We start from the raw sequence: 13,086 nt of genomic DNA on the forward strand, positions 1-13,086 counted from the left end.
TTTATTTCATGTTTAAATAATAGACTTAGGGGCCGATTCATCAATAGTCGAATATCGAGGGTTAATTAACCCTCGATATTCGACTGGGAACTAAAATCGTTCAACTTCGAATATCGAAGTCGAACGATTTTGCGCAAATCCTGCGATCGATCGAAGGATTTTTCGATCGAACGATTAAATCCTTCGAATCGAACGATTCGAAGGATTTTAATCCAACGATCGAAGGAAAATCCTTCGATCAAAAATCACAGGCAAGCCTATGGGGACCTTCCCCATAGGCTAACATTGACTTCGGTAGGTTTTATCTACCGAAGTAGGTGGTCGAAGTATTTTTTAAAGAGACAGTACTTCGATTATCGAATGGTCGAATAGTCAAACAATTTTTACTTCGAATCGTTCGAATTCGAACGAATTTAACCAATTCGATGGTCGAAGTACCCAAAAAATACTTCGAAATTCGAAGTTTTTTACATTCGAATTCTTCACTCGAATTTTGTAAATCTGCCCCTTAAGGTATTAAGATCCAAATTACAGAATCCGACTAAAGATCCATTATCCAGAAAACCCCAGGTCCCATACCTGTAGTACCTCACAAATAGTTGGTTTCTCTTTTGTTGTATAACCCCTTTCTTTCCCCTCTCATGTTTTCCAGTAGGGGAGGGGAAAAAAACTAACAGATATTCTATATAAAAAGGAGCAAAGTAATGAAAGAAATTGGTTGATAGTTGGAGTTACTCCTTACCATTGGAATGCATTTTAGATGAAAGAATACAGAAAGCCAAAGTAGCTCTTACTGTAACTAACCAGAGCACACAAAAGAACGGCTTGTTATAGGGAATGTGTTTAACGCAGTTGAGTCCATCCAGTTATCTGTCATCACTTTGTCTTTCAGTGCAATTTGCATGAGTGCCTTCTCATTGTGGTGAGTGACCCTCACTCTAACCCCTTTCCCAGTGCCCTCACCCTTCCCTCCTCAAGTCCTTTTTTTTTTTAATTTCTTTTTTTTGTCACACAGCCCCATTAGTCACCAGGGTCACCCCCTCCCTTCCACACACACACAAACAAACTCACTCAATGCTTCTCTCATTGGTCACAAGCTTCTTTTTGAAACCAGGGTGTCGTGGCAACCAGAAGCCTTGTGTCCTGAGAGATGCCCACCCACAAGAGTAACAAGTGGGACACAGGCAGCAGAGCAATCCCCATACAAGAAAGGATTTAGAAGAACGTGTGTTGCTTATTTTTCTAACGTTGGCATTTGGCCTTTTCTCGGTCTAATCAGGTAAGAATTTGGGCACTGGGATATTAAAAACTACCATTGTTTTATCTGAGAATTAGGCTAAATTTATGACTAATATTAACTTCAACCAAAACTCTTCTGTGTGCCTTACTTTGTTAGCAAGCCAGCTGAGGGTTCTGGGAAAAGTTGTAGTTCAGCATAAGCAACACAAGTATTGACCAACTTTAAGGATACAGACTAGGATCATTCTTGGAATAGTATGCCTCAAAGTCAACTTATCTTAATGTGATTTAATTGCTTAGGTATGCTCGAAAGAATAGAAAGGTGGCAGTCCGGTTAAAAAAAGAAAAGGTGGTTTATTGCAACAGGTCACAGACCAACATCACCTGATGCGTTTTAAACGGAATGCCGCCTTTCTACCCTTTTGAGCTAATCGCAGTGGGAACGCTGGTGGCAGAGGGGTGAGTCTTGAGCGCCCCAAACCTTTTTCTTAATTGCTTAGGGCTTTGTTTCAAGAGTCTTATTTTGTGCCTGTAAGTTACCAACCCACAGGATTGTGAGCAGTAGGGGATATGGATTTAATCTTTGCAAATATATAAATAAATATATATATATATATATATATATATATATATATATAGTGCTAGCCGAAACGTTGTTTTTTTTCCCCAATAAACATCTTTATTTTTTGTAAGACCTGTATGTGCAAGCTTGTTCCATTTTATATATTTATATATATATATATATATATATATATATATATATATATATATACACATATTTGCTGCAAGGCTTGTTCACCATGTCTGCACTATGAATGCATGGTGAAAAAGAAACAGCCTTGCATATACAGGTAGCCCTATATAAAGTAAATGGGTTGTTCACCTGCCAAAACTTTTTTCAGTTAAATTGTTTTCAGATTGTTCACCAGAAACATCAACTTTTTTTTACAGTTTTTTCAAAATTGAAGTTTAATTTTAGGGTTCCAGTTTTTCAGTGATCCAGATGCAGCTTCTGAACAATTAGCTACAATTAGTTGATACATTTCTCAGCAGCATCTGGGGAATATTAGCAATTATTGTATCGATTCTAACAGCTGCCTTTAATGAAACTCAGGGATTCTGCTCAGCAGGGCCAAAGATGAGAAATGTATCAATCAACTAAATGTATCTAAAAAATGTAACTTTACACTTTAATATTAGTATTAATATAATATAGTATTTTCACAAATAGAAAACAGAAAGTAATCAGGATTATTATTAATTATTTCTGGTGAACTATCTGAAACCAAATGAACTGAAAATGTGTTTAAATGTGAACAAGAACAATAACACTTTTTTTTAGGAAAGAAAATATAATTCTTAACCATGTTCCATACTGGGCCATTATATTTTAAGTGGTTTTAAAGTTATTTGTAACCATTGAACACAGGATCTGCCTCTTCCCTGCTCTCTGCACTGTTGGTTCTGACTATTTAAATAATGTAGCAGAATCCAACTGATTAACAGAGCTGTAAAGAAGCATATATTAGACCCCATAGACGCAACGATTCTTCTTGCCGAACGACCGATTTTAGGGAAGTCTGACCAATCCTTCGAAATTAGCGTGCGGTTAGTGGGATTCGAACAATCGTACATCTTACGATTTTTCGGCCGACATCTGTCAGGAAATTGATCGGCCAGGTCAAAAAGAAGATCGTGGTCTCACGATGAGGATCTGATCTTTTAAAAATCTCAACATCTATGGCCAGCTTAAAGCATCATTAGAAATACAGCCTGGGCTATAGAAGAGCTGACTTCTGCTACATTGAAGATAGTACAGAACGGGACAAATACTGCTTTCAATTGCAGGTACATTTACTATTAAACCATTCAGGCATTTTTGAATAATATATATTGGAAAGTTGTTCAGAACTTTCCAATAACTTGTCTAGAATTTCTCTCATATTTATTTTTGATTTTACCCTTTAAGCTGCAAGAATGTTTATTTATGAACATGTGGGTCCAGTGGCAAAATCACTGGTTTAGAATTGAGAACAACCCCACTGAAGAGGCCTGGGACATAGTGTACTCACTATGGTTCTCTCCCTGATATTGAGAAGTCTTTTCAAAGTCACATGTTTGCATGCTTGCCGAGCACACACAGCTCACTGATGTCATCTTGAAGTTTCATCACAATGAATTCATATGTAGAGTTGGCGGATACAGGGAAAGCTATTTGTAAATGTACCTGCAACTGAAAGCAATATGTATTTATCCTTTTCTGTTCCCTGCTGCACTCACTGGAACCGTGTCCTGAAACAATGTTAAAGAAGTTCGTTCTCCTCTAGGTCTGTTAACCAGCCCCTGCTACATGGTTTCAAAAGTCCGAATCAGCAGTGCAGAGACTAGTAAAAGAACAGATAGATACTGCATTCAATGGCAAATACATTTATGATTATAAAACCATGTAATAATTTTCATTAATTTAAATTGTAAAGTTGCTTAGATGGGTTTAATGTTTTTTTTCCCCATTATGGACATCCTTTTCTACATTCCAAATTGTTTTATGGCCACCACGAGCCAGTTTGGGTGGGAATAGATGTTTTCTATCACTAATTTGCACCCAAAACCTATCCTTCCTTCTTAATTCGAATGCACAGAATTGTCACCCACAGCCCTCTGAAGCAGTGGAGCTAAAAGCACAGCTGGAGGTGGGGCCGGAACAGGGGCAAGGTTGGCATGGCCAAGATGCATACAGATCCCTTCCAATCTAGGTTGGCATGCCTGTATCCATGATTTTGCCTATATTCAACTGGCTCCTGTGCTACTGTCCCCAAAGAGGATAGGCCAGATCACTCCCCTGATTCCATGCAGTTCAAAGTACAAATAATCCACCACTAGGGAGCACGGGTACAAATGCCTGTGTAAAAGCCCTAAGTGTCTCGCCAAACCACAGTGCTGTTGCTGCCATCAGTGTTGTGAGTCATTAGAGCAGGGATCCCCAACCTTTGGAACCAGTGAGCAACATTCAGAGGTAAAAGGAGTTGGGGAGCAACACTAGCATGAAAAATGTTCTTGAGGTGCCAAATAAGTGTTGTGATTGGCCATTTAGTAGCCTCTATAAGGATTGTCAACCTACATTGAGGCTCTGTTTGGCAGTACACCTGGTTTTTATGCAACTAAAACTTGTCTCCAAGCCTGGAATTCAAAAAATTAGCACCTGCTTTGAGGCCACTGGGAGCAATATCCAAGGGGTTGGAGAGCAACATGTTGCTCACGAGCTACTGGTTGGGGATCACTGCATTAGAGCTTGTGCATTACTCTGCTATGTGATTATGTATTCTAATCTAATAGACAAATTGCTTTTAAAGGGGTTGAAAAAGTTTTGAGTTCATTTTTGTTTGTTTTTTATGTAGAGAGTTATATTCTGAGACAATTTGCAATTGGTTTTCATTTTTTATTATTTGTGGTTTTCGAGTTATTTCACTTTTTATTCAGCAGCTCTCCAATTTGCAATTTCAGCAATCTGGTTACTAGGGTCCAGATTACCCTAGCAACCATGCATTGATTTGAATAAGAGACTGGAATATGAATAGGAGAGGCCTGAATAGAAGGGTGAGTAATAAAATCAATAACAGCCTTACAGAGCATTTGTTTTGTAGATGGGGTCAGTGAACCCCATTTGAAAGCTGGAAGAGTAAGAAAGAGAAGGCAAATAATTAAAAAACTATACAAAATAAATAATGGAGACCAGTTGAAAAGTTGTTTTGAATTAGTCATTCTATGACATACTAAACGTTACCCACCCCTATAAGAATACTTTAATAAATTATATTACACTGTTATATACCCTTTGTGATGCCGATTGGGTGACACATGCTGACCATAAAGGATTAAAGGAAAACTGTAACCCGCAAACAATGTAGGTCTCTATAAAAAGATATTGCATGAAACAGCTCATATGTAAAACCCTGCTTCATGTAAATAAACCATTTTCATAATAACATACTTGTCTAATAGTATCTGCCATTGGGTAATCATAAAAAGAAAATTGCCATTTTAAACGATAAGGGCCGCCCCCTGGGATCATAAGATTCACTGTGCACACAAACACACCAAACTATACTTCTTAGGTCACTAATTAACAGACAGAGTTCTGCCTTTTGCTTCAACACTTGTTCCTTTTACAGTTAGAGCTGCAGTATTTCTGGTCAGGTGATCTCTGAGGCAGCACACAGACCATCACCAAATGGGGGTTCAAGGCAAGAGATGTAAAAGGGCAATATTTACTTAAATATATATATTCCAGTTTGATAAGATTCTTTAATATGTCGCTTAATTTGATATAAACTATCTGTTGCTTAGGTGTCCATTTTGGGAGTATAGTTTTCCTTTAATGAAATGCCTTATATCTGTTAACCCTTTGTGGGTGACAAACATTCACGCTATACTGTATGTGGTGTCGAGTTCTCTCTTTTTGTACTTTTTCTAGCTGCTTCATTATTATTTCCTTATGGTTTAATAGTCCGGCGACATATTAAGGGCTCTTACTGACGATCGGTTGTAGCTGCGCTCCCCTGCATTCCGTTTTTCTGCGTTCAGCCGTAGGGGAGCGCAGAAATAGACGCATTACATTTTTTCCAATGGGGCTGAACTCACACAGGCGCGTGTAGGTGCCGAACGCAGGTTGAGACGCAACATGCTGCATTTTTCACGCCTGTGTGAGTACAGCCCTATTGGAAAAAATGTAATGCGTCTATTCCTGCGCTCCCCTGCGGCTGAACGCAGAAAAACGGAATGCAGGGGAACAGAGCTACAACCGCTCGTCAGTAAGAGCCCTTAGCATTGCACACTGGCTTAATTACTACTGCGTGCACTTCTGGTAGGATTAAATAGACAATTTTGCCCTGGGAACCGTTCCCGTAAGGGCTCTTACTCACTGGCGTTCTGACCTGCGCTCCCCTGCGTTCCGTTTTTTGGCGTTCAGCCGCAGGGGAGTGCAGGAATAGACGCATGTCATTATTTCAAATGGGGCTGTACTCACTCAGGCGCGTGTAGGCGCCGAACGCAGGAAAAATGCAGCATGTTGCGTCTCAACCTGCGTTCGGCGCCTACACGCGCCTGAGTGAGTACAGCCCCATTTGAAATAATGACATGCGTCTATTCCTGCGCTCCCCTGCGGCTGAACGCCAAAAAACGGAACGCAGGGGAGCGCAGGTCAGAACGCCAATGAGTAAGAGCCCTAACTGTACATTTCTTCAGAGTTTGAAGACAACTCCAATCGGATCTTATTTAACCTTGTTGTTAATTTGGTGTTTTGATACACAAGAAATACTTTTTTAAATGTAGAAGAGGCAATCTCACATACATGCTCATAATCTAAACATGAATTAAGCAATAAGGTTCCAAGGATTAAGAAAGGAAATACTTGTGCAATGAGAGGACAACAAAGTGTTACACATTGTCTGGCCACATACACCTGTGCCTCTGTGTTGAATGGGCGTGTTACACATTGTCACTACTGTGACCTTTAAAACCAATCGTAGTGGAATGTTTTTTTATAAATGCTTAGCTCAAAGTTATACCATCATAACAGAAAGGGAAGAAAAGCCTTCCCTATAAAAAAAAGCATGCTGCGAGCACCTGAATATCTGGTTAAACACAGCAGAGGACAGCTCACTAGTAATTTGTAATAATTAAATTGCGTCCTGTAGAAGGAGTCATGGTTAATGGCCCAATAATACATTTTTTATGGGAACAATATGCCTAAAATGCAAACTGCTTTATATATAAGTGCTTGTGGTGGTTTAATAAAGCCCATTATTCTTCTATATAGATGACACAACGGTGAAGCATAGGGGTGAGGTGGTGGGCCCACAGTTTCCAGCCAGCAAGGAGTGCACAAATTAGAAAGATGAGATTAAAAGATTTTTTTATTTTTAATTTTTAAATTTGACATGGGATATACATGTTGTCAGTGTCCCAGCTGCCCCCAGTAATGTGATTTGTGCTCTGAAAAACTTCAGTCACTCTGTACTGCAAGTTGGAATGATATCACCCCCTCCCTTTCATCAGCCTAACAATAGAACAATGGTAAGGTACCAGCTCCCTGGTAGATCTAAGAACAGCACTCAGTAGTAAAATCCAGGTCCCACTGCAATACATTGAGTTACATTGAGTAGAAAAAACAACAGCCTGTCAGAAAGCAGTTCCATCCTAAAGTGCTGGCTCTTTCTGAGAGCCCACGACCTACACACCAATATTACAAATCAAAAAATACACTTTCTGGTTCAGGAAGGAAATTTTAAATGGTAGAGAGGTAGTTCACCTTTAAGTTAAATCCATTTCTCAAAAGAGCAAACAGATTTTTTTATATTCAATTTTGAAATCTGACATTGGGCTAGACATTTTCAGTTTCCCTGCAGCCCCAGTCATGTGACTTGTGCCTGCACATTAGGATGAATTACTATCATGCCAATTTGCAGTACAGCAGTAAAGAGTGACTGAAGTTTATCAGAGCACAAGTCACATGACTGGGGCAGCTGGGAAATTGACAATATGTGTAGCCCCATGTCAGATTTGAATATTGAATATAACAAAATCTGTTCCCTCTTTTGAAAAATGGATTTCAGTGCAGAATTCTGCTGGAGCAGCACTATTAACTGATGCGTTTTGAAAAAAAACATGTTTTCCCATGACAGTGTCCCTTTAAAATGGAACTATAGTCAAACAAACAGTGCAGAACGGGTGGAAAGGTCAGCATATACACTAACTGATGTTCTACTAGAAAACAAACATTGCTACAGAAGGGAAAGGGTTAAGCGTGGCTGATCCCGGCAGCATTACCTCACCTAGAGCGGATGACACCTAGCCACTCCCATACCTGCGAAAATGGGGCGTGGTATATGGAAGTCGCCTTGTGTTGAGCGGATTTGGCAGGTGGGGGCGGAACAGGAAGCGAGGGCTGGCCAATGGCAAAGCACTGAGGTGTTGCAGGTTGTTCTCCGGCTCATTCCAGAAGAGTGCTGGGTGGGTAGAGTATCAGCTGATTTGTGGCGATTCCCCCAACTTGTAGTGTGGAAGTGTCACCGAAGCTGGATTTGTATTTTCTCTCGTCCAGACTTTCCCACTACTGAGAGACCGAACAGGAGCCTGAAGGAAGCTGCCATATCGCTTGCGGTCGTATGAACAGGTAAAGCGCCTGTGGTGTGGGCTGTAACTTCTACTCCAGTCGGGCGAATCCCAACTGCTCACCGTATTGCTTCTATGTCATTATTTCATCTAATAACAGAAGGAATACCCCCCAAACATCAAGGCTGTGTTATTTTCATACCCCTCCTGCTGTTAGTTGATATTTTGAGCTGTAGTTCAACAACAGCACAATTCTCAGGCTCGCCTATACGCTGTGTAATGTACTTGCAACATATATAAGGGAGTATATTCTTTTAGAAGAATCTAGCAACTTTTTTTATGATTTGAGTTGTCTAATTATGGGAACAATTGTTATTTCTGTAAGCAAATGATAGTATTCAATATTGTGGTTATTATAAAGTAAAGGGGAAGCAAACCATGTGACTGGTCGGGGTTCCCAGTTTAGGGGGGCTTAAAGGGGGTGTTCACCTTTAAGTTAACATTCAGTATGTTATAGAATGGCTGATTCTAAGCATTTTTTTAATTGGGCTTCATTATTTATTTTGTATAGTTTTTGAATTATTTGCCTTCTTCCTCTGGCTCTTTCCAGCTTTCAAATAGCGGTCACTGACCCTACCTAAAATCATATGCTCTGTTAAAGTGGCCATAGACGTAGAGATCTGCTTGTTCGGTGATGTAGCTAAACGAGCGGATCTTTCCTCAATATGCCCTCATTGAAGTGGGAGATATCGGGCTGATCCGATGGTGGGCCCTAGGGCCCAACGATCGGATCATAATGAATCGGATATGTGCAGTCTGATCGCACAGATGAGGCCGCGATCGGACAGGATTTTTTAACCTGTCCGATCGAGATCTGGCCCAGATCTGGACCCTAGCAACAAGATGGCTGAAATTGCAAAGCTAAATAACTCAAAAACCACTGAAAATAAAAAGTGAAAACCAATTTCTAATTGCCTCAGAAATTCACTCTACATTGTACTATAAAGCTGGCCACAGACGCAAAGATCCGATCATACGAATCAACGTACGATCGGACTTCCCCATCTCCCAACCTGCCACTAACCATTCCGATCAAATAAAGTACAAAAGAACAGATCAGCCGATGTTCTGCCCCTGACAGCAATCGTATGAAAGTTATGTACGACCAAAGCTAGTGACAGTCTCCCTCTGAAAATCGTACGATCGGCAATACACGCAGAGATATTACCCACAGCTGACATAAATCTTTTAACCTGTCCGATCGACCAAACCACCGATCTCCGCCGGGCGAAAAATGTCGGGACTCTCCACACACAGTCCGAAAATCGTACGAATCCTCGATTCGCACAATAAGATCTTTGCGTCTATGGCCAGCTTTAGTTAACTCAAAGGCAAGCAACCCCTTTAATGATGTCATATGTCCCACTAAAATGTGTGTATTTTTTTTTTTTCATAAATTAGGTATCCCCTATTGTAACATAAAAGGATAGTAGAAGTCAGATCAGAGTCCTGTGAATTATGGCCTTGTGCCAGTAGATGGTACATAATTACCTAAATAAAAAAAATAAAAAAAGGTATTCCCTAAAATGATTTTGCTGTGAGACTCAGTCAAATTAAGAGACCATAGTGTCAACATATAACATTGTGTATATAATATATTATCAATGTATAGTATATCAGTTGATATGGGCCAGTCGGTAGGATTTTACTTTGCACCTTCTTTCTTTAATGCCACCTTATGTCACTGGTGTTCGATCAAAAGGATTCCTCCTTTGTATTGTATTAACGTTGGCTTTTTTAATTAAATCTCGCAATATGTCATTTATCATTTAGTAAATAAGGAATTTGGCTGAGTTACATATTTCAAAGGCACGTACTTGGGTAAATGAGGACAGTGTCTGCGTGCAAAGGCGTAATGGGAGTGGCCTGTGTCCTCCACTTAGGTGTATCCAACATTGACATGTTTGCGAAAAAAAATAATTTTATTCTACATTTACATGCATCTCTAGACAACTATAACGATATGGTGTTTACTCTTTATATCTGATATATAAATTACATGCTGTGTTTCTGTATATTGTTGTTCTCTATATTTTAAAGGGGAGCAACACCCCTTGCTTAATGAAAGAACGTCATTTTAAACAACTTTCCATAACCATTGATTTGCAATGTCTTTTTAAGTCCTTATTATTAAATGTAATTGCCATCGAAACACGTATCTGCCTGGCCATTTCTATTCTCTGCATTTCTGGTTCTGACTCCCGAGCCAGTCAATTAACAAACCTGAACTCACTTCTACATTCGAGTCCTAACTAGAAAAGAGAAAGGGACAATTAGATTTACAAATAACATTAAAACCATTGATATCTTTTTAATAATGTAAATTAAAAAGCTGGGTAGAAATATGTTTTCTTCCACTGTGCAGAAAAAAAAATCAGTTTTTGGGTGGAGATCCCCTTTAAAGTCAGAGTTATTAGATGGTGTTTTTAATTCATTTTTCCCACACCTGCACCAGTGTAACATGCAGCCTACCCTGCTATTTAAAAGGCAGATGACAACCTAATATGTATCTGCATATAATTACCTGCCGAAGGACTGTGATCATGTGATGAGAATGCCAGCTGCTCAGGTGTAAATACCTTTGGGCATGGGAAGATAATTAGTGGCTTTTGTGATCTGATTTCTATGCAAATCATAGAAGGGCACTTGCCATAAAGCACACTGATTCCTTATCAAAGAACATATTATATCACTGACAGATCTATAAAGTTCCCGTCCTTTCATGGAAAAATATAGGTTGTGTTGTTCTTTAATAGGTTGGTGGCAAAAACCTCCTTTGCATGTCACTGCCTGTTAAAACAACACACTGCTTCCTCCCGAAATGCATTATTATTCCTTTTTATCATATTCAGATTGTTACAGTTTCACACGCTCTCTTACATAACTGCAGGCAAATGGCTTTTTTTCCAGATACAATGCAGTTTTGTTTATTGTGCAAAGTTGCCGAAATGTGACCCGACGATGCATGAGTGGGATTGGGACCTTAGAGTGTAAGCTCTGCTGGGGCAGGGACTGTTGTGCAACATGTAAATCAGACTACGGAAATGTGTCAGTGATATATAAATAAAAGATAATAATACAGGTATGGGACCTGTTATCCAGGAACCTGGGGTTTTCCGCATAAATGATCTATCCTTAGTTTGGATCTTGTACTAGAATATCATTTAAACATTAAATAACCCCAATAGGATTGTTTTGCCTCCAATAAGGATTAAGTACATTTTAGGTACTACAGGTATGGGTATCTGTTATCCAGAATGTTTGGGACCTGGGGTTTTCTGGTTAATGGATCTTTCTGTAATTTAAACATGAAAAACCCAATAGGCTTGTTTTGCCTTTAATAAGGATTAATTAAATCTTAGTTGGGATCAAGTACAAGGTACTGCTTTATTATTGCAGAGAAAAAGGAAATCCGTTTTAAAAAATTTGGATTATTTGGATAAAATTAAGTCTATGGGAGACAGCCTTTCTGTAATTTGGAGCTTTCTGGATAACTGGTTTCCGGATGATGGATCCCATCCCTGTACTGTATAATAATACAATAAATGTGAATAGAAAAATTAGTGTTTGAATTAAGTTTAGGCTTTGACAGAAATTTTGGATTCAGTTAAATTAAATATGATATGGTTTTGTTTGCACCCCTAGTTATAATATAAGACTGATAGTAGAATGGTCTTTATACAGGCGCACAGTGCAAGTAAACCTGGGATTAATTGAGAACGATAACTGCGCTGGTGCATACTTTCCAAGCCAAATATCTATTTTAATATAATTAATATCAATTGCAAGTCATGTTCAGTAGAAGTTTGTGAATAATATACAAATTACTCCATAACAACTAAATGTATCTGACATTCCCCAACCCGTTTGGTTCTGGTTTGACTCACAGAAGTGAGGCTGGCAGTGCTAGGTACAGATTAAGATTCCTCACATTCCTTTAAAGCTTGTAAGCAGCCAGCTACAAAGCCCAAACATCCCGCCACCCCTAGATCATAGCCCTGTTTTGTTAATGGGAAAGGATTAATGGCATTGCTGAGCTTCTTACAACAGATCACTTTTTAGAGACACTGTAATTACATTTTTGGCCCATTTCTTTTTTAAGTACTTGTTTATAAAATGTATGGTTTTTCGCTGGTTGTCTGATTACAATGCTTTCTGTTCCTTTTTCCTCTCTGCTGCCTGCTGTGAAACCAGTAACTGTTGCTTTCTACAGTATGTGGGGCGAGTGCAAAGTTTTTAATGGGTCACTATGTGGGTGTTATCCAGGTTAATACTGTTCCTCACCTACAACTGACTGTGCAGTAGACCCTCCTGTGACTGTTTTCTGGGTTTCTTAGGGGTTGTTTGGACACCCAAGTGGAGAAATAGATATAGTATATATTGTAAAGTGAATAAAGTCCCCCCTCCTGTAAAATATAAGTATATTATAAGTCACTGAGGAGTTCTATGACCATATAAAAGCAAAAGGCCGAAGTCCGAGTGCTTTTATATAGGTCACGGAACTCCGAGGTGACTTCTAATATCCTCATATTTTACAACAAGGGGTACTTTATTTATTATAATACACAAGTTTTAGTTAGTCGTGTGACAAAAATTACATCACTACTGACCGTTTATTACTGATGACATCACTAAGCACCATTTATAAGCATATCATTTGCAAGATATTCATGGCTT

General features: G+C 39.1%; 1 protein-coding gene across 3 annotated transcripts in view; it reads left to right on the forward strand.

Moving 5' to 3' along the window:
- Positions 1–1,223: 1,223 nt before the first annotated feature.
- The window catches only part of rassf7.L (Ras association (RalGDS/AF-6) domain family (N-terminal) member 7 L homeolog), a 60,569-nt gene continuing 48,706 nt past the window's right edge, over positions 1,224–13,086 (forward strand). For 2 of the 3 annotated variants that reach the window (XM_018256776.2, XM_018256778.2), the window contains exon 1: positions 8,199–8,410. The gene's annotated coding sequence lies outside the window, so the exon portion shown is untranslated. Of the gene's footprint in view, positions 1,280–8,198; positions 8,411–13,086 lie in introns of those variants that run through there. The other variant, XM_018256779.2, reaches the window with a different exon arrangement.

This window comes from Xenopus laevis, chromosome 4L (assembly GCF_017654675.1).
Source record: "Xenopus laevis strain J_2021 chromosome 4L, Xenopus_laevis_v10.1, whole genome shotgun sequence".
NCBI classification, from domain to species: domain Eukaryota; kingdom Metazoa; phylum Chordata; class Amphibia; order Anura; family Pipidae; genus Xenopus; species Xenopus laevis.